The 21,310-nt window shown below is 42.2% G+C and overlaps 3 long non-coding RNA genes across 3 annotated transcripts in view; 2 read left to right on the forward strand and 1 right to left on the reverse strand.

The window, feature by feature from the left end:
• The window catches only part of LOC147579373 (uncharacterized), a 270,292-nt gene that overhangs the window by 241,088 nt on the left and 7,894 nt on the right, over positions 1-21,310 (forward strand). The gene's annotated exons all lie outside the window — the stretch shown is intronic.
• On the reverse strand, positions 16-21,292 carry LOC147579375 (uncharacterized). The gene is made up of 2 exons (XR_015253851.1): positions 20,798-21,292; positions 16-186 (listed from the first exon to the last, which is right to left on the reverse strand). It is a non-coding gene; the product is annotated as an uncharacterized LOC147579375 (long non-coding RNA).
• LOC112867213 (uncharacterized) lies at positions 8,209-15,868 on the forward strand. The gene is made up of 3 exons (XR_003224197.2): positions 8,209-8,433; positions 11,030-11,121; positions 14,560-15,868. It is a non-coding gene; the product is annotated as an uncharacterized LOC112867213 (long non-coding RNA).

A 21,310-nucleotide genomic window follows, 5' to 3' on the forward strand; every position in this document is an offset into this window, starting at 1 on the left:
GATGAAACAGAGACATTCACTCATGAATCTTTTTATTTTATAAGTTTTTATTTTACAATATTTTTAGATTGGGGCACCTGGGTGGCTCAGTCGGTTAAGCGTTCAACTTCAGCTCAGGTAATGATCTCACAGTTTGTGGGTTTGAGCCCTGTGTCGGCCTCTTTGCTGACAGCTCGCAGCCTGGAACTGTAGAGAATGAATTTAAAATTTTGTATGTCTTGCCTATTGTTCGATGTGAGCACCGTTAAATTTTTCTAGACTTAGTTTGCTATACCCTAAGATTATAAAAATACTTACTAACCAGCATTTTCTCGCTTCTGTAATCTTGCTTGCTTAACACATTCCTTCCCTTCCCCCTTCCCCCTTCCCCCTTCCCCCTTCCCCCTTTTTCTCCCGCCACAAGTAACGGACAAAGCCTTCCCGCCAAAAGACAGACAAAGGACGCCCAAGCAGAGAACAACAAATGTCCTTACTTTAAAATCAACTAATCAGGCCCCTCATAATCTGAAACCTCCCCTATGCTATTTGTCTCTGTCTATAAAAACGCTGTACCAACCCTGATCGGGGCCTCTTAGCGTCACTGGCAACGAGTGCGCGGAGGTCCAGGTTCGAACCTGCAATAAACGACCCTTTCCGCTTGGCTTTGACTTACGACTCTGGTGGTCTCTTGTGGGGGGTTTCGCGACCTCGGGCATTACAGAACCTGCTTCAGATTCTGTGTCCTCCTCTCTCTGTCCCTCCTCCGCTCGCACTCTGTCTCTCTCTTTCAAAAGTAAATGAACATTGGGGCCCCTGGGTGGCTCAGTCGGTTGAGCATGGGTGGCTCAGTCGGTTGAGCGTCTGACTTCGGCTCAGGTCATGATCTCGCAGTCCGTGAGTTCGAGCCCCGCGTCAGGCTCTGTGCTGACAGTTCAGAGCCTGGAGCCTGTTTCGGAGTCTGTGTCTCCCTCTCTCTCTGACCCTCCCCCATTCATGCTCTGTCTCTCTCTGTCTCAAAAATAAATAAATGTTAAAAAAAAATAAATGAACATTAAAAAAATTAAATATTAGAATATTTTTAGATTTATAGAACTGTTGTGCAGATATAGTACAGAGAATTCCTGTTAACCTGTGTCCAGTTTCTCCTATTATAGACCTCCTGCATTAGTATGGCACATACATCACTATTAATGAACCAATATAGATACATTATCATTAAGTAAAGTACATAGTTTATTTAGATTTCTTTCTTTCTTTATTTTTTTACCTAATGTTCCTTTTCTGTTCCAGGATGCCACATTACATTCAGTTGTCATGTCTCCTTAGGCTCCTTTTGGCTATGACAATTTCTTAGACTTTCCTTGTTTTTGATGACCTTGACAATTTTGAGGAGTACGGTCAGGAATTTTGTAGAGTGTTCCTCAAATAGGGGCGTCTGGGTGCCTCAGTTGGTTACATGTTCAACTTTGGCTCAGGTCATGATCTCACGGTTCGTGAGTTCGAACCCCACATCAGGCTCTGTGATGACAGCTCAGAGACTGGAACCTGCTTCAGATTCTTTGTGCCGCTCTCTCTCTCTGCCCCTCCCTCTATCTCAAAAATAAATAAACATTAAAAAAATTTAGAATGTTCCTCAGTTAGAATTTGTCTGATATTTTCTCATGATTAGGTTGGGGTTAGGGCTTTTGGGGAGGAAGATCACAGAGGTAACGTGCCGTTTTCATTATATATCAAGAATACATACTATCAACATGACCTGTGACTGTTGATTTATTACATATCAAGGGTATATACTATCAACATGACCTGTGACTGTTGGTGTTGACGTTGACCACGTGGCAGGGGTAGCATTTGTCCATTGTAAACTTACTCTCCCTTTCCAGTACTGTACTTAAGAGGTATTTTTTGAGCTCTAGGAGGAGATGAAGCTGGTGACTTTCTTAGAAGCAGGGACAGGGGAGGGAGGGCAGAGCAGGGTGATGGCTGTTCTTCTGCATCAGAATTAAAGAAATTGCACTTTCCCAGGAGGAGAAGCTGGCGGACTCTGAGGCAGGCTTGATGTAAGAGTCAGATCTGGGGTTAGAGCCAGAGCAGACACTTAGCACGGCCCAGGGTTAGGAGAGGTACCTGGCCATTCCCTGGAGAATCAGAACAGACAGGCCTCGCCACTCAGCTTGGGTCTCATTTTCACGGACCTCCTCTCTCAATAACACAGAGACACACAGTGACAGCACACAAAAAAGATACATGCTGTTCAACTCTAAACTCGCATCTATCTTACCATTGGGCCATTTTGGGTAAGAGTTCAGGATCAATATTTGTTATAAATCCTGAAATGATTTTGTAGATTTACACCATAAGATTGTATTATACTTTCAGGCTGAGGGTGTAAATTTTGCATTGTAAATATTTGAAACAGATCTCAAGTTTTATAACCTTGTTTGGGTACTTCCTCATTTTATAAAATATATGTACTGGCAATCTAAAAATACGGCAGTGGTCTGGGCCCCCTCCTGGGACCCCTGAGAGATGCTGCCTCCTTCAAGCACCAAGGTCTAGTGAGAGGTGAACCCCAAGCCTCGCAGACTCAGAGGGCCAGCTGGACCAGAGCTACACAGAACTCTGTGGCCAAGTCATGTGCTTACATTAGTCTGTCTGACGAGTTACATTTGTCTGTCTGAGCTAAATGTGTGACATTGAATTTGACATTTAGTTGATCTGAGAGGCAAGGCCCTGGCAGGCCAGATTTTGGTCCCAGTGTTGGAAGGAATGTGGGAAAATAAAAGGATGCTTTGCATGGAAGTGGCCATCTATGATTTCCAGAATAGCTCCAAAAGCCTGTCGCTGTGCGGACATTACATAATTAGAGATAAAGATCCGTGGATATTTGGGGGTCTAGGAGTTACTTGTTAATTGAAAATGCTCCTAGGATATGAAATCCCTGTGGCTGTTGGCAACAAATATGGCAGAGGAGGTTAACCAGCTTCCTGAAAACAGCCAAGTCCTATGAGAGAAGAGGCCCAAGACAGAAGTCTGGAGAAGGTTGACAGGCAAAGCCGCAAGGGGCAGGGGGTGAGGAGACACAGACTGGGGCAGTGAAGGGAGGCTCCAAGGACACTCATGAGTCTGTGGAAAGCTGTCTCTGTGACATCCTATTTATATCTGTTTGACCTCAGATATCTGAGTCACTCCCCCATTGCTTCAGTTTTCCCGACTTCTCTGGAACATCTCTGTAATGGTCCCGTGGTCAGGATGGGACCCTTTCCCTCATTTTCCCACCACACACTGTGCCTTTATCACCCCTGCCATGGCCACCATCAGCTAACTACACTGTCCCAAGTGGGATTATACCTGATTTAATTCTCACAGCCCTGGGGCATAGGGCAATAGCCTTCACTTCACGGTTGGGGAAACAGCTTTTTAGAGGTTAAATAGCATACGCAATGCCACCTGCCAGCGATGGGTGGGTGTAGGGCCTCCATGGCGACGTCAATCTGGTTGAGGGCTGGCAAACTTTTCCTACAAAAAGTATTTTAGGCTTTGTGGGTGACATATGATGTTCTGTCCTCTACCTTCTCCCACTATCTTCAACACTTTAAGAATGTGAAAACCATTCTTAGCTCATGAGTGGTACACAGACAGGCCACCAGCTAGATTTGGCCTGCAGGCCATAGCTTACTGACCCCTGGTAACAGGTAAATGGCAATGCAGAATCGTACACCCTCCCAGATTTCAGAGGAGGTCTAAAACCCACTCAGAGAATCCTGGCCCGGGAGGGTGACAGGGTGACGTATCTGGTCCAGATGGGTGCTGGTTTGCTGAAGACCGACTGGGATGTGGGCTCTGGGGCTTCGGTCATTGCCTGTCCTGCTGGGCAGTCATGCCCCTCACACTTGCCCCTCTGCCTGCCCGACCTCCCCTCTGCTCCCTACTCTGTGGAAAGCCTTGTGGGGGTCATTGGGCCCGGGAGTCTCTACCTCCTTCCCATCCTGTCTTCCTCTCCTTTCTCCTGGGACTTCTGTTCTTGGCTGGGTAAGGCCAGCTGAGAAGATCCATAATCAGCCACTTGTTCCCAAGCCTTTTTGCCAGGCCGCCTTGGCATGGGGTGGGAGATACTGAGGCAGAAGAAGGAGAAAAGGTATGGGAAGGCTGCCGCCAGAAGGGAGGAATGCAGTGGCCTGGGCAGGAAGATTGGCAACCTCTTTGTTCCCTAAGGCGTCTCAGAGTTAAGGAGGTTTGGGAAAGGAAGCTCTCATGTAAACACAGGAGATTCTGTTTGTGTGTGGCGGGGGGGGGGGGGGGGGGGGGGGGTGGGGGGGTGGAGGGCTGTCTTGCATGTGTATCATGTTCAGCCAGTGCCTGTGTGCCTGTGCAGAGGCCACATGGAAGGAGCAAAAGCCTCGGGCTCTAGGCGGCATAAAAAAAGAGTTAGGCCAGGTCTATACCTGGGTTCAAGTCCTGATGCATCAGTGGCCAACTATGTGACATGGGCTCAGTCCTTCAACCTCTCAGACATTCGCTCTCCTCGTCTATAAAATGGAAATAGCAATAGCGGTCTCACAGGCGTTATAAAGTGTACACAATAACACTATTTGTTAAACGCTTCCTACACACCAGGCGCTATTCTCAAAGGCTTTCGGTATTTACTTTATCCTATTTGTGGATTCCACGTTTGCAAATTCACCTCCTTACTAACACTTATTTGTAACCCCCAAATCAGTACTCTGGGGGTTTTCACAGTCAGTCAAGAACATGTGCAGACCAGTGAAACATTGGAGTCGCCTGGTACGTGTGTTGCCAGCTGAGGTCAAACAAGGCGACGCTCTGCCTTCTTGTTTCAGCAGAGACTGCCCTTTTCATGGCCGATTTGGTGCCATGTTTTTCTTGTTTTGGTGCTTTTTGTTGGTGATTTCACCATTTAACATGCCCCCCAGTGTTGGGAAAACTGGACAGCTACATGCAAAAGACCACTGTCTTACATCATACACAAAAACAAACTCAAAAGGAATTAAAGACCTAAATGTCAGACCTGAAACCATAAAACTTAAAAGAAAACACAGGTAGTAATCTCTTTGACATCAGCCATAGCAGCATTTTCCTAGATATGTCTCCTCAGGCAAAGGAAACAAAAGCAAACATAAACTACTGGGACTACACTGAAATAAAAAGCTTCCGCACAGCAAAGGAAACCATCAACAAAATAAAAAGGCAACCTGCTGAATGGGAGAAGATATTTGCAAATGATATAGCCAATAAGGGGGTTAAAATCCACACACACATAAAAGAACTTCTACAACTCAACATAAAAAAAAAAAAAACCCAAACAATTTGATTTAAAAATGGACAGAGCACCTAAGTAGACATTTTTCCAAAGATGACAACCAGATGGCCAACAGACATGTGAAAAGATGCTCAACATCACTCATCATCAGGGTGATGCAAATCAAAACCACAATGAGATGTCACCTCACCCCTGTCAGAATGGCTAGAATAAAAAAGACAAGAAATAAGTGTTAGTAAGGATATGGAGAAAAGGGAAACCTCGTGCACTGTTGGTGGAAATGTAAATTTTTGTAGTTACTGTGGAAAACAGAAAGGAGGTTCCTCAAAAAATTAAAAATAGAAATACCACATGATCCAGTGATTCCACTACTGGGTATTTACCCAAAGAGAATGAAAACACTAATTCCAAAGGATATACACATCCTTATGTTTATTGTAGCATTGCTTAAAATAGCCAAGATATGGAAGCAACCCAAACGTCCATCGACAAATGAACAGATAAAGAAGAGGTGATATATATATATATGTATATGTATATATACATATATATATATATACGTATATATACATATATATATATATATATACGTATATATATGTGTATATATATACACACACACACACAATGGAATATTTCTCAGCCATAAAAATGACATCTTGCCATATGTGATAATATGGATGGGCCTAGAGGGTGTTATGCTAGGTGAAATAAATCAGACAGGAAAGACAATACGTGATTTCACTTATATGTGGAATCTAAACAAAACAAATGAACAAACAAACAAACAAGCAAACCAATGAGACTCTCAAATACAAAGTGGTGGCTGCCAAAGGGGAGGGGGATGGGGAGACAGATGAAATAGATAAAAGGATTAAAAGGTACAAACTTGCAGTTATAAAATAAATGTTGAAGAGGTGAAAAGTCCAGCATAGGGAATATCGTCAAGAATATTGTCGTAAGTATGATGACAGATAGTGACTATGCTTCTCGTGGTGAGCCTTGAGTAACGTATAGAATTGTCAAATTTATATGTAGCACCCTGAAACTGATATAGCATTGTATACCAGTTATCCTTCAATAAACAAAGAACAGTGCTTATACGTTCAAGAAGTCTGTAATGCACCTTATGAAGAAAGATGTGTTAGATAAGCTTCATCTGGGCATGAGTTGTAGAACTGTAGGCTGTGAGTTCATGTGAATGAATCAACACTAGACGTCAAATGAAAGCGTGACTGCTTGCAGGAAACTAACCATCCTCTACTTCCCCAGGGACAACGGTTTAATATTTGCTAATTCGCTGTGCAGCAACTTTATAGAACATCACTTCCCTGGATGCCAAGAATCAACTGTAGTAACTCAGGTCATCATCACGACCCTACTAGGTAGAGCTCTCGTTATCATCTCAATTTTGCTGATGAGAACGTGGAGGCACAGAGGGGTTGCCTAGTTTATTAGAGGCCATACAGCTCTAGGTAACTGAGCTGGCATCAAAGCCAGGCTGTGGCTTCAGAGTGAAGTAAAGCAATGTGCAGAGAGCCTTTGGCAGCGTCCCACACATCATGTGTGCTCATCAAGGTTCTGCCACTCAGGGCCACTGTGGCCCTTGGATTAGATGGGCTCTGAAGGCCTTTCTGCTCTGATATTCTAAGGCCTTTGATTTCTGCCAGTGCTTCCAAGTTTGCAGGAGTGGGCTGGATCTGCAGGCTGGTGGGTGAGGAGCTGAAGTTTCAGGAGTAGAAATGGGGGTGGACAGGCTTTGGGCATGGGAGGGAACATGCTGGGGCAGAAGATCCCATGGGCTTAGGTGGTGTCCCAGAGAAGCCCAGGGAGAAACTTGGCTGTCACCTCTCCTGGTTGTACCAATGTCTTCAGAGCTGGCTCCTCACTGAATGGGGGTGGCTGGATAGGCTCTTTCTCTTTCACAGAAGAGTCACTTGAAGCTGAGAAGGCTTTCCAAGATGACAGAACACTTCGGGACAGACCAAGAACAGATTTCACGAGGAATGACATGAAAAGTATTCAACAACTGTGTAACACAAGCCACTGGCCAAAAATCCCAGATGCTGCTGTAGACAAGGAGGCTGTCTGCACTGGGGATGTCCTGCCTGCTCAGTTCTGCCTCCTCTGCCTCTGTGTCACATGCACGGATGTGCGGAGGTGGGTGGATTTTTCCTCTTCAATAAGAATGGTACCATTGTCTGTGTTCTATCATGTCACATGAATCTTTAGCAGGTGCCCTTCCTGGAAAATTCTAGTGGTGGGGGTATTAGTGGTAGGGCTCACCTCTCCTGCACATCACAGTAATTATCCATTAAGTGCCCTGTTAGTGAAGAGGGAGGACCAGGAATCTGGAGAGAAGGTCTGAGCTCAAATCTGGGGTGTTCATCAGCCCGTGACCTGGTGCAAGTATTTCTGCCCTTCTAAGTCCGGTTCTCTTTGGGGTAAAGTCAGATAAAACAACCCACCTCACAGGGTGTGGTAAAGATTGAGTACAGTTTTACAGGTGACCACACTCCAAATGTTGAAAAATTCTGTACATCAGATGAAAAGAATTGAGCTGGGCTCTATCCCAGGAGGCTCATGCAGGGAGCAGGGGCTCGACATGTAGGTCAGATGGAACTGCTTTGGATACCCACGCGTCAGAACTGTGACCTGTCCCCACATTCTCCTTCCCTTCTTCCATAGTCATTTGATTTGGGTTGGAAACATGACTTCCCAGAATAAGGGATCTTTCCCAGATCCCTTTGGCCCCACAGCCAAGTTCTGGCCAATGGATGTGCACAGAAGTGGTGGGTGCAGCTTCTGGGCATGTCCTTAAAGGGCAGGACTCTAGCTTCTACAGCCCTCCCCCACCCAGCTCTTTCCTTCCTCTTCCTGGCTGTCCAGAGCCCGGATGTGGTGACCAACTGTCTGAGGCCATGAGATATGGCCTGTCCCCCACCCCCACCCCGGGGATGGCAGAGCAAACATAGACGGTGCCGGGTCTCCACCATGAGGAGTTGTAGCAGCCTGGACTACTATGTACAGAGCAGTGCACGAGGGAGAAATGCTCTCTATCTTGTTTATATCACAGTTATTTGGATTGCCTGTTACAGCAGTTAGATCCATAGCCTAACCGTGTGAAGGTGAACCTGATGGTGAAGTCAAAATGGTAAACCAGTTCTTAACAGGTTAGTTGCCAGTGCATTGCTTTTGTTTAAGGATGGGTTTTGGGCTGGGAAGGGCAGGTGGATATAAGAATTCCCTGGAAGGGTGCCTGGCTGGCTCAGTAGGTTCAAGTTCAACTCTTGATCTTGGCTCAGGTCACGATCTCATGGTTTGTGAGTTCAAGCCCTGTGTCAGGCTTTGAGCTGACAGCCTGGAGCCTGCTTGAAATTCTCTCTCCTTCTCTCTCTGACCCTCCTCCACTCTCTCAAAATAAATAAATAAACTTCCAGACATCTTTAGGTCATCCTGGGAAGAGTTGATCACCAGGCAAGACTTTAGGGATATCAATGGCATAAATATTCTTCCTCCACCTACCCGTTCCCTCATGTCTCCCTCTCTTCCTGGCTCCCTTCCTCTCTCCCTTATCATGGGCCATGCATCATACCCACTCTATATCCCCGAGGATCCAGCAAGGAAGAATAACATACAGTTCCTGCCTTCAGGGCATGATATAATGCCGACTTGAGCCACTTAGGTCATGAACGTCAGGGTGACCCTCAACCCTTCTCTTTCTCTCATACCCTGCAAGGAATTCATCAGCACATCTTGTCAGACCTATTTTCAAAATATAACCAGAATCACTGGGAGCCTGAGTGGCTCAGTCAGTTAAGCATCTCACTTCGGCTCAGGTCATGACCTCATGGTTCGTGAGTTTGAGCCCCACATCGGGCTCTCTGCTGTCAGCACAGAGCCTGAAGATCTTCTGTTCTCTCTCTCTCTCTGCCCCTTCCCTGCTTGCTCTCACTCTCTTAAAAGAAAGAAAGAAAGAAAGAAAGAAAAAAAAGATAAAATAACCAGAATCCACACTTGCACTCCTACTGTCCTGGTCTAAGCTACCACCGTGAGCTCCCTAGCAGGTTTCTACACTTTTTTACCCTCTCACCCTCTTACCCATAGTCTGTTCTCAACAGAGCACCCAGAAGGACCTTCTTAGAACATAAATCAGTTTGTGTCACTTCTCTGCTCAGAAGTTTCCAATGATTCCAGAGTAATCCTCACATTCCTTTAATTGGCCCACAAAACCCCAGGTAATGGGGCCCCCGAGTCTTGCCCCTCGTTCACTTCACATGGGGCCGCCATGAGCACCACTGGCATGTTTCCACCTCAGGGAATTTGTGTGCAGCTCTCTTTGCCTTGAATATTTCCCCCTGGATAGCCCATGGCTTTTCTGTCATCCAGCCCTCTGCTCTCACATCACCTTCTCGGAGAGGACCTCCTCACTACCCTCCATAAATATCACTCTCCCTATCACTTGCTGCCTGCCTTACCCTACTGCACTTGCTTCCTGGCATTTATTACCAGCTTACATTTGTTTCAGGTGCCGGCAGAGTGAGATCTGGGGGAGGACTGTCTTCCTGGTTTGCCTTCTATCCTCACATGGGCTTCCTTGGTATTCACACAAACGTAGAGATCTCCTGTCTCCTCCTCTTCTAAGGCCACTATCTCATCTTGGGGGCCCCACCCTATGGCCTACCCGAAGCCTAACTACCTTTCAAAGGCCCCCTGCCAAATGGACATCACAGTGGGGCTTAGGGTTTCGACATGTGAGTGTCAGAAGCACACAGATGGTTTAGCCCATGGCAATTTTCATTGACTTCCTCTCGCCACTGAGTATAAGCTCTTTGAGTGGATCGTCTGGCACTCCGGATCTCCATCGCCTGCAATGATGCCAGGGCACAGTTGGGGCTCAGCATGTTTGCTGGATGGGGAGCAGAGAGTGCAGGATGAACTGCTCTAACAGCACAGAAGTAGAACTGCCTCCTCCAGGGTCCAGAGAATGCAAATCGATCTGGGCCTTGGAGGCTGACAGGGTGGGGGTGCTTGGCCTCGGTCCACTCAAATGGCCCAGCAAGCCAGCCAGGCCACTGCTCCGACCTCCGTTCTGGAGAGTTTGGTGACCAGGGAGCCATCAGGCAGGAGCTGGAGGGATAGATGTTTCCATTAGTCAGGAACTATGTCCAGGGTGGTCAGCAGAGTGAGAGGCAGGGGCAGGAACGATAGCTGGGATAAGAGAGAGGGTTCTGGTGGCAGGGGAGGGGCAGGGGCAGGGGTGGTGGTGGGTGGGCTGGCAGAAGGGATCGGGGTGTGGGCCCAGCCTTTTCCAGACCAGCTGCCGGAGTCTGCTGCGGCGCCTGCTGTCTGCATCCAGGCCTGGCTGTGTGTTTACTCGGCCAGAACTTTGGGCAGCCTTGGCCTTTCCTTGCAGAATAGTTATTGCTGAACTCTGGAGGCAGAGTTAAGTAAATACTGGCTCCCAGATACGGGAACTAAAATCATACAGGAAACGTTGAGGTGGGAGGGGAGCAAGAGGGCCAGTGCTGGGCCTCTCCTGCCAGGGGCCCCCAGGAGCACACACCCAACTCATTCATCCCCAGCCCTGTGAGAAGTGAAGGGGGTCATCCTGTGTTTTCCAGCGTAAACTTTTCTTCATGGCATTCATTCGTTCCTTTGTCTGGCAAACCCTTACTAAGCAGTCCATGCCACTAGCAGGCTAGGAATGCAGGAAACCTGAGTGTGCCAAAATTTGTATCCAATGTTCACGGTCTCCCTCTTCTGCAGGTTCCCCTCTGTTGCTCTTGAAACTTCTCCCCACGTCAATTCCAAGCCCTAGACTGGTGCTGTCTGCCTGGGAGATGCTGGTAAATGTTATGGTATGCTAGTAAATGTTTTACATGTGACTCTCTGGAAATAAAGCCCTGATCTGTAGCTGATTAACATGGTGTAAATATTCTCACCGTGGCTACATATGGCTACATTTTCATGCTGCCAATGTGATGTCACTGAATTACAATGTGATGTCACCGAATCACAATGTGATGTCACTGGATGCAAAATTGGGCAGAGTAGCCCAGAGTAGATGGTATAGCACATCCACCATGCAGATACACTAGTCTGTCTGTATAACCTCAAGAGCACAGATAATAATAAAATACAAAATAATTAGGAAATGAGTTTTGAGTAGTTATTGTCTCTGTGTTAAATATCATTTAATTATAAGCTTATATATAATTTAATTTTAAATAATGAGTGTATTTAATAATTGTATTTAATAATTGAGTCACCAAATTCCCGAAAATGTAACAATCCCCTCTTGCAAGCCACCTTATCACTGCCTGGGAGCTTGGGTGTCACAACAGATCTACTGAATCACAGTAGGAACTTTAAACACTTTTAACAATGTCCTAATAATTTGTGTGCATGTCAGAGTTTGATAAATGTGGCCTTAGAGGTAATCACTGTTTACAATTTTGTTTGCATCTTTTAGAACTTTTGCACAGTGCAGATGCATATAATTTTTTATATTTTTCCGGCTTTTTCTTTAAATATTTTTTTATTAGATGTTACTTTTTATTTTATTTTTTTATTATTTTTTAATGTTTATTTTTGAGAGACAGAGAGAGACAGAGTGTGAGCGGGGGAGGGGCAGAGAGAGAGAAAGACACAGAATCTGAAGAGGCTCCAGGCTCTGAGCTGTCAGCACAGAGACCGACGTGGGGCTCGAACTCACAAGCCTTGAGATCATGACCTGAGCCGAAGTTGGATGCTTAACCGACTGAGCCACCCAGGTGCCCCTAGATGTTACTTTTTAAAGCAGCTTTAGGTTCACAGCAAAATTGGGCAGAAGGTAAGAGATTTCCCATATATTTCCTGTCCCCACACAGGAATATCAACATATCCCAGCAGGGTGGTACATTTGTTACCACTGAAGAACCCACGTTGACCCATCGTTATCACCCAAAGTCCATAATTTACAGCAGGATTCATTCTTTGTGTGCACATTTTACAGGTTTGGACAAACTTATAATAACCTGTATCCACCATTGCAGTATCACACAGAATAGTTTTATTGCTTTAAATAGAAGCATATCATTTTTGTTTTGTTTTATTTTTGAATAAAAATAGAGTCATGTTGTAAATGTTTTGCAAGTTTTTTTTTTTAACTTAATATGTCTGATAGCTTTCCATGTCAGTCTATAGAGATCTAGTTATTTTTAAGGTCTCCACAGTCTCTTAGGGTATGAATGAATCATAATAAAAAATAATCATTGCTCTGAATGGACACATAGTGTTTTCCCCTTTTGCTTCAAGAAAAATTTTTTTTTACTTTTTTTTTTTTTTCGAGAGAGTGAGAGTGAGTGCAAGCTGGGGAGGGGTAGAGGGAGATGGAGAGAGAGAACCTCAAGCAGGCTTTAGGCTCACATGACCATGGGATCATGACCTGAGCCAAAATTGAGTCAGACGCTTAACTGACTAGCCAGCCAGGCTGCCAAGGCTGCCCAGGAAACCTCTTCATTAAATCTTTTCCCCTTAACTTTCTCTCAAATTATCAAAATCTATCTTTAAAAAACCCTGAAAATGAATTTATACTAAAGGTTAGAGGCTGAAAATAAGTTTATTTTATTATTTTTTTTGAAAATACTTGTTTAAAGTATCTTTCTTCTTCCCCAGATTTAAAATGCTTAGTTAAAACTTGTCAACATTTATTGATATATTTATGCATAAGTTTCTAAGTAAGCTGACAGGGAATATGAAGAAGCTAGATACAGCACAACCTTAAAATGCTGATAGCCTGGGTGGCTCAGTTGGTTAAGCATCCGACTTTGGCTCAGGTCACGGTTCATGGGTTCAAGCCCCGCATTAGGCTCTGTGCTGATAGCTCAGAGCCTGAAGCCTTCTTCAGATTCTGTGTCTCCCTCTCTCTCTGCCCCTCCCCCACTCACGCTCTGTCTGTCTCTCAAAAATGAATAAATGTTTTAAAAAATTAAAAAAAGGAAGGGCTAAACTTTTAAATAAATAAATAAATAAAAATTTTAAATGCTGATAGCCCAGCAAAGGGAGTACAATCTGTGGACATATATATAATCACAAAATGAAGTAGAACGTATACTAGGATCTGTTTCTACCCACAGAACACTTCTGACACCAGTAGGTGGGGTTTTTTTCCCCCTGCTAACCAATTCTCTGATACCAGCTGAGTGTCCTACAATTTAATTTGATTGTGACACAATCTACCTGGAGTTAGCAAGAGATCTCACAAGCTCAAGGACTCAGCCTCACAAAAATGACCCTACTTCAGACGCCAATTGCAAGTCTCAGGCTTCCTGTACTTCTGACCAAAAGGCTATAAATTGGAGGTTTCCATGACCAGTCTTGCCCTCTGGCTTGATAATTTGCTAGAATGCATCACAGAATTCATGCTTCATAGAAAATCACTTTCCTTGCATGTACCAATTTATTATATATAACTCAGGAAAGCCAAATGGAGGAGATGCATAGGGCAAGGTACGATAGAGTTTCCACGCCTGATACGTTCTCCAATCTGAAAGTTCTCTCGCTTTAACTGTTGAGGGCTCTCATGGAAATTCCATTACACAGCACGACTGATTAAATCACTGGGTATTGGCAGTTAGCTCAGTCTCAGACCCCTCTCCACTCCCTAGCGGTGTGGGGTGGGACTGAAAGTCCTAACCCTCTGATCATGCCTGGGTCTTTCTGTATGTAACCAGCCCCCATCCTGAAGCTCTGTAGGGACCCAGCCACGGTCACCTCATTAGCATACAAAAAGGCGCCATTATCATTCTGGAGAATCCACGGATCTTAGAAGTTCTGGTGTCAGGAACCAAGGACCAAGACCAAATATAACAAAAGGATCAAGACCAAATATTATAACAATATTATAATTGTATCACCCCCTCACTCAGGAAATTAGAAGGCTTTTAGGATCTTGCCAGGAGCTGGGACTAAGATGAAATATGTATTTTTAATTATATCACCATATCACCACATGTGATGGAGACAGGACAGTTACAAGCAGCATTGGTACTGTAAGAACATAGAAGGAGGGAGAAAACTTTAACTAAGAAACTGATGGCATTAGAGGCATTGACCAGTAACTGGGGAAGCGCCCATGTGTCCAGGGCCCTCAAACAGCTTCGTAAGATGAGATGGTGCCGTCAGCCTTAGGCTCATAGGGTGGGATGGGAAGAGAGTCACAGGGGCCAGGGAGTACTCTTGCCTGGTGCAGGGGATACAACGTTCACGACCATCCTAAAGTGAGGTTTTCTTCCTCTCATCCATTTTTTCTCCAGGTCTAGTTCCTGGCTCCCGTATTTTCCAGGAACCCTGATCTCCAAAGATGACGGACATTCTAGTTGGTTCCTGCCTGAGGCTCAGCTCAACCTGTGTGGTGGCTCTGTCTGGGCCCTGTTCCTTTGCTCCAACAGGAATCAGATTGTGATCAGTCTTGGAATGCATTCCAGAGCTGGCTGCAGCCCCAAGCCTTGCCTGGCTGGACAGCCCTGGTGCTACACATCAGTCCTCACGTCTTCCTTCCCGGCTCCTCACACACCGCCAGTGGGTCCCTGAACCCTGAGTTTCCATTAGTGGGCTGTGTGACACCAGGCAGGTACCAGGCAGGAGCCTTTGCTACTTCCCAGGGTACAGACTGACCCTCCACCCTTGGCTTGATTCACCTTTGTGTCTTGCCAGCCCAGGCTTCAAGCCCAATCTAGCAGCCCAGGTCAAATTTGGCTGGAAATTTTTGCTTCAAGAACTTAAGTCTTCCACCCTCTGTAACAAGGCTTATCCGTTCCTTAAGAAAGGGGTGGCGGTTCTCTTTGAGGGCGGTTTTTGTTTTGTTTTAAAATTTCATGCATAAAAAATAAATGTAAAATGCATGTGATGAAGCAAATTTACAAAATGAACATCTTTGAACACATTAGCTTATCTAAGAATTAGAACGTGATCACATGGTTGCATCTGCCTCCATGCCTCCTTCCCTGCTCTGTTGGCCGGCCTCCCACTATCCTGAATTTCGTGTTTATTATTTCCTTGTTTTTAAGAGCAGCTTCATATACATATGTGTATATCCACAGAGTATTTACTTTTGCTTATTTTTGAACCTTATGAAAATAGAGTCATATTGTATGCAGATATTTTGCTGTCCTAGATAATATTGCTTTTCATCAAATAAAATGGTGTTCGGAGTGATCACATCAACTTATAATCCTATAAGCAGTATGTACGAGTTCACATTGGTTTACATTCTAACAACCACTTAGCAGTAGCAGACTTAAATTTTCTGCCAAACCCGTTCATGTAAAATGGTATTTTATTATGGACTTAGCTAATTTCCTTGATTATTAATAAAATTGAGCTTCTTTCCATATTCTCATTTACCAGGTGGGTTTTCTTGTCTTTGAAACACCTATGCTTGGGGCACCTGGGTGGCTCAGTTGGTTAAGTTTCAACTTTGGCTTAGGTCAGGATCTCACAGTCCGTGGATTCGAGCCCTGCGTCAGGCTCTGTGCTGACAGCTCAGAGCCTGGAGCTTGCTTCGAATTCTGTGTCTCCCTCTCTCTCTGCCCTTCCCCCGCTCATGCTCTGTCTTTCTCTCTCTCTCAGAAATAAATAAACACTAAAAAAAAAAAAGAGAAAAAACCCCAGAAACACCTATGCTTATCTTTTGGCTATTATACAATTGCATTATTTATCTTAATGATTTGTAGAAGGTCTTTTTTTTTCTGGGAAATAGTTCCATATTGGTTATATGTTTTATGGATATGTTCTCCCAGCTTATATCTTGTTTTTTGATAAACAAAAATTTTACATTTTAATGTAGCTAAATACATTAATTGTCTTATGATTAGTATTTTTACTTGCTTAATAAATCTACTCTGTGATCACAAAGATATTTTCTTCCCAAAATTTTAAAGTTTCACCTTTCATATTAAAAAAATTTTTTTTAATGTTTATTTATTTCTAAGAGAGAAACAGCATGAGCAGGGGAGGGGCAGAGAGAGAGGGAGACAGAATCCGAAGCAGGCTACAGGCTCCGAGCTGTCAGCACAGAGCCCGATGTGGGGGCTCAAACTCATGAACAGAGAGATCATGACCTGAGCTGAAGTCAGACACTTTCTGACTAAGCCACCCAGGCACCCCTCACCTTTCATATTTAATCTCCTAATCCACTGTGAATGATTATTGAGTATGGTGTAAGCTAGGGATCGAATTTCATTTTCTTTCTCATATGCATAACTGATTATTCCAATATTATTTATTGAACAGTCCAACTTTACCCAATTGATCTATGATATCAACTTTGTCATATATAAAATTTCTGTATAACTGTGGGTCTGTTTCTTGGCTCTTGATCCAAGTCCTCTGATCAATTTGTCTAAACCTGCACTAATACCATTCAGTCTAAAATGCAATAGATTTATAATAAGTCTTGATATCTTGTAGGGTAAGTCCTCCCATCCCATTCTTAAGGAGTATATTGTCTATTTTTGGCCAATAGCACTCTTATCTATCCATCTATCGATTGATCAATTGAGAGATAGATCAGCTTGTTGAAGTCCTTAAAAAGTTTGTTGAGATTTTGATTGGCATTGTATTTGGTCTACATATAAATTGGGGAGAACTAATGTTGTTGTGATATTGAATCTAAATATTCATAACATAACTCTCAAATTATTTAGGTCTTAATTAATGTCTTCTAATAATATTTTGTTATTTTTTTCCCTACATGTATTGAACATCTTTTATTCAATCTGTTATTATGTTCTTATAATCCTGAATTACATTAAATAAGTTTCTTTTTTTTTTTACAATTGTATTTTCTTTTGCTAGTGTATGTAAATGAAGTAGATTTTAAAACATTGATCTTATATTTGGTTGCCTTGCAAAAGATTTCTATTGATTTGTACTATTTTGTTTGTAGATATTTTTGAGACAATTATATGTGATTAATGATAAGCTTGTTTCTTTAAAGACTTCATTCTTTATGACTTGAATTTATTTTCCTTGTTTTGTTGCATTGGCCAGGGTTTCCAAGTAGTTTAAACAGATATGGTAAGAGTGGGCATTCTATCTTGTTATTTTAATGGGAATGATTTTACGTTTCTTATACATTCGCGTTAGAATGATGAGGTTTTTATTAATCTTAGTTAACTTAAAGTATTTTATTCTATTCCCAGTTTGCTGAGTAAATTTGCCAAATGCTTTTTCTGCATCAAATGAGATGCTAATATTAATTAATTAATTATTTTATATTGAGGTATAATTGACATTATATTAGTTTCAGGTGTACAACATAAATGATTTGTTATATACATGAATTGCAAAATAATCACCACCAAAAGCCTAGTTAACATTAGTCACCATACATAGTTAACAAATTTCTTTTCTTTTTTTTTTTTTTAATGTTTATTTATTATTGAGAGACACAGAGCATGAGCAGGGGAGGGGCTGAGAGATAGAGAGACACAGAATCTGAAGCAGGCTCCAGGCTCTGAGATGTCAGCACAGAGCCTGATGCGGGGCTTGAACTCACAAACTGTGAGATCATGACCTAAGCCGAAGTCAGATGCTTAACCAACTGAGTCACCCAGGCGCCCCAGTTTTTTTTCTTGTGATAGGAACTTCTAAGATTTACGCTCTTGGCAACTTTCAAATATGAAATGTAGTATTATTAACTATAGTCACCATGTTGTACATTACATACCCATGATTTATTATAACTGGAAATTTGTACTTTTTGATCATTGTCACCCATTTGACACCCCCCCTCCCCGCCCCCCCCCACACACTCCCTGCTTCTGGTAACCACCAATTTGCTTTCTCTGAGCTATTTTTTTTAGACTCCACATATAAGTGAGATCATACAGTATTTATTTGTTGTTCTCTGACTTATTTCATTTAGCTTAATGCCCTCAAGATCCATCCATATTGTTGCGAATGGTATGATTTTATTTTTAAAGGGCTGAATAATATTCCTGAAATAAACATTTTCTTTATCCATTTATTCACTGATGGACACTTGGGTTGTTTCCATATCTTGGCTATTGTAAATAATTCTGCAATGAACATGAAAGTGCATATATCTTTCCAAGTCAGTGTTTTTATTTTCTCTGGACTGTCCAGAAGTGGAATTGCTGGACCATATGTCAGTTCTATTTTTCTTTTTTTGAGGAACCTTCCACCAGTTTACATTCCCACCAAAATGTCTGAATAGGTATTTTTCCAAAGAAGACCTACAAATTGCAAATAGGTACATAAAACGATGTTCAACGTCATGATTCATCAGGGAAACGCAAATCAAAACCACAATGAGATATCACCTTACATCTGTTAGAATGGCTTACTACCAAAAAGATAAGAGATATCAGGTGTTGGCCAGAATGTGAAGAATAGGAAACACTTGTATCCTGTTGGTGGAAGTGTAAATTGGTGCAGCCATTCATATTTTTACCCTTTAATTTGCTAGTGTGGTGTTTCATAATCTATAATAATAGATTTTCTAATGCTAAACCACTCCTAAATTTCTGGAATAAATAAAACTTGGTCATAATATATTATCTTTTTTACATACTGTTGGACTCGGTTGCTAATATTTTGTTTAGGACTTTTCACATTTACTTTTTACTCTACGTTCATGAGTAATCTGACCAGTGATTTTCTTTTCTCACTTTTCATTTCTCATATTTGGTTTTGTCATTAAGGTCATATTGGATTCATAGTCCTGAATTAGGGATAATTTTCTTCATGGAAGAGTCTGCCAGTGATTCTCTAATAGTTATTTGGTCCTTCTTGAACAGAATGCCAACTTTCACCTGGCAACATAATTAAAGATGATATTTCCCAGCTTCCCTCATAGTCCCCCATGTGATTAAGCTTCGGTCACTATCTCTTTATTGGTACTATAGTAAGTCACTTCTCTGTAGAGAAGTGATTATATTCATAGCCTTGACCTCTGGGATTTATTTATGCCTTGCACTGAGAAATCGGTCTTCAAGGGCATTTATTTCTAATAGTGACTAGTTTCATTAAACCTAAAAATGTGATCTAACATATTTTAAATATTATCAATAGTTTAAATAATACTGATATTATAAATATTAATAATCAAATATTATAATACTATGAATATTATTGAATATATTAATATATATTTTTCTACCTTGGGATAAGATTTATGTCTTCATTGTTTCTTGATACACATTTTTAGCTTCTCTAGATACCTTAACATAGTGGAAAAAATATCAATTCTTGAAGCCACTAAACCAGCAACCATTTGCATGAAAGGATGTCAGTTATGAAACATTTTCAGCTTTTACAAAGATTTTTAAAGACTTTTTGTCTGATGGTAAGAAAGCTTGCTCCTAAACATATGAACCAGTGCAACTTTTGTATTAAACTAATAACAATAATTAAAAAATGAGTTATCATGGGGTACAGCATGACTTACTGACCCATGAGTTAGTAGTATGCTTAAATTTTTCCAGGCATATGGAAATTAAAAAATAATTAGATTTTTAAATTTACTTCCAATTAATTGTGTTATACTGAGAAACATCTTAATATTGATTCCTTGAAATTTTTTGAGACCTGTTTTGTGGTTTAGTACTTGGTAAATTTTTACAAATGTTCTAAGTGTATCCTCTCTAGTTGTTGGGTATAGAATTCTATATATGTCCAATCAAACTTATTAATTTTATTGTTCAAATTTCTTCTTTTCTTTTCTTTTCTTTTCTTTTCTTTTCTTTTCTTTTCTTTTTTTCTGTCTCTTTGATCTAACAGTAATAGAGAGAGGTATGTTGTCATCTCCCCCATGATGGTGAATTTGTCAGTCTCTTCCTGAGTTCTAAACCAATTTTTTTAAAGTAGGCTTAATGCCCAGCATGGAGTCCAATGTGGGGCTTGAACTCACAACCCTGAGATCAACACCTGAGCTGAGATCAAGAGTCGGAAGCATAGTCAACTGAGCCACCAGGTGCCCCCAATCTCTCCCTGAGTTCTATGAATTTTTTGTTTTATATATCTTGGGTCTATTTTATTATTTTGTTAGGTTAGTGATAATCATATCTTCTTAATAAATTGAACTTTTTATCATTGTTTAATCTCATTCTCTATCTGTAATAGTACATTTTTTTCAAAAGTCCATTTTGTCTGATATTAATACAGCCATCCCAACTTCAACTATTTCCATGTGCTTAATTTTAGGTTGCCTCTCATAAACACCATAGAATTATGTGGTATCCAGCTTCCAAGATAGACTCCTATGAGTCTTGCCCCAGTATTCACACCCCTGATATATCTACTCCAACACTAAAAAGGGCTGACCTGTGGAAAATATTGTGGAAATAACAAAGTTGGACTCCCAATGTTAGGTCATAAAAGACAGTGTGTCTTTCATTTTGCTTTCTCTTGGATCACTTGAACTGGCAGAAGCCAATCACAATACCATGAGTACATTTAAATATCCCTATGGAGAGGTTAACACAACAAGGCACTAGGATCTCCTGACAACAAACAGCACCAACTTACCAGCCTTGTGGGTGAGCCATCTGGGAAGCAGACTCTCCAGCCCTAGTCAAGCCTTCAGATGACTGGGGTCCCGGCCGGCTAGCCAAATGCAGAGGAATATTTCTTAGCATCCACAAAGAGATATGGTTTCTTGTTTTCTTGAAACTCAGCTTTCTTGGTGTATCTTATTTTTTTCACTTTGATAGAGAAATGACTACAAAGAAATGTTTCTATACTCTATACACAATGACAAGGCACTTGGTATGCAAAAAATGGCAACTGGATTGGGGCTTTATTGTTGGAGACATGATAGCATGTGGAAGGGACTGGAAAGTGGGAGGGATCACGCCTATCTAGAGTACACCATCCTTTCCAGCTGATTTTTCCTTTATGAGAATGTGGCCCTGTGATGTAAGATGAGCCAGTCTTCCAAGTGATGCCAGAAATCCATATCTTTTAGCATAAAAGATCCTGAATTTTTAATATTGGCTCAAGATTTAGAAATGCATACAGAAGTGAAGCACACCCACACAC

This window comes from Puma concolor, chromosome B4 (assembly GCF_028749965.1).
Source record: "Puma concolor isolate L17-30 chromosome B4, mPumCon1.1.hap2, whole genome shotgun sequence".
Classification (NCBI taxonomy): domain Eukaryota; kingdom Metazoa; phylum Chordata; class Mammalia; order Carnivora; family Felidae; genus Puma; species Puma concolor.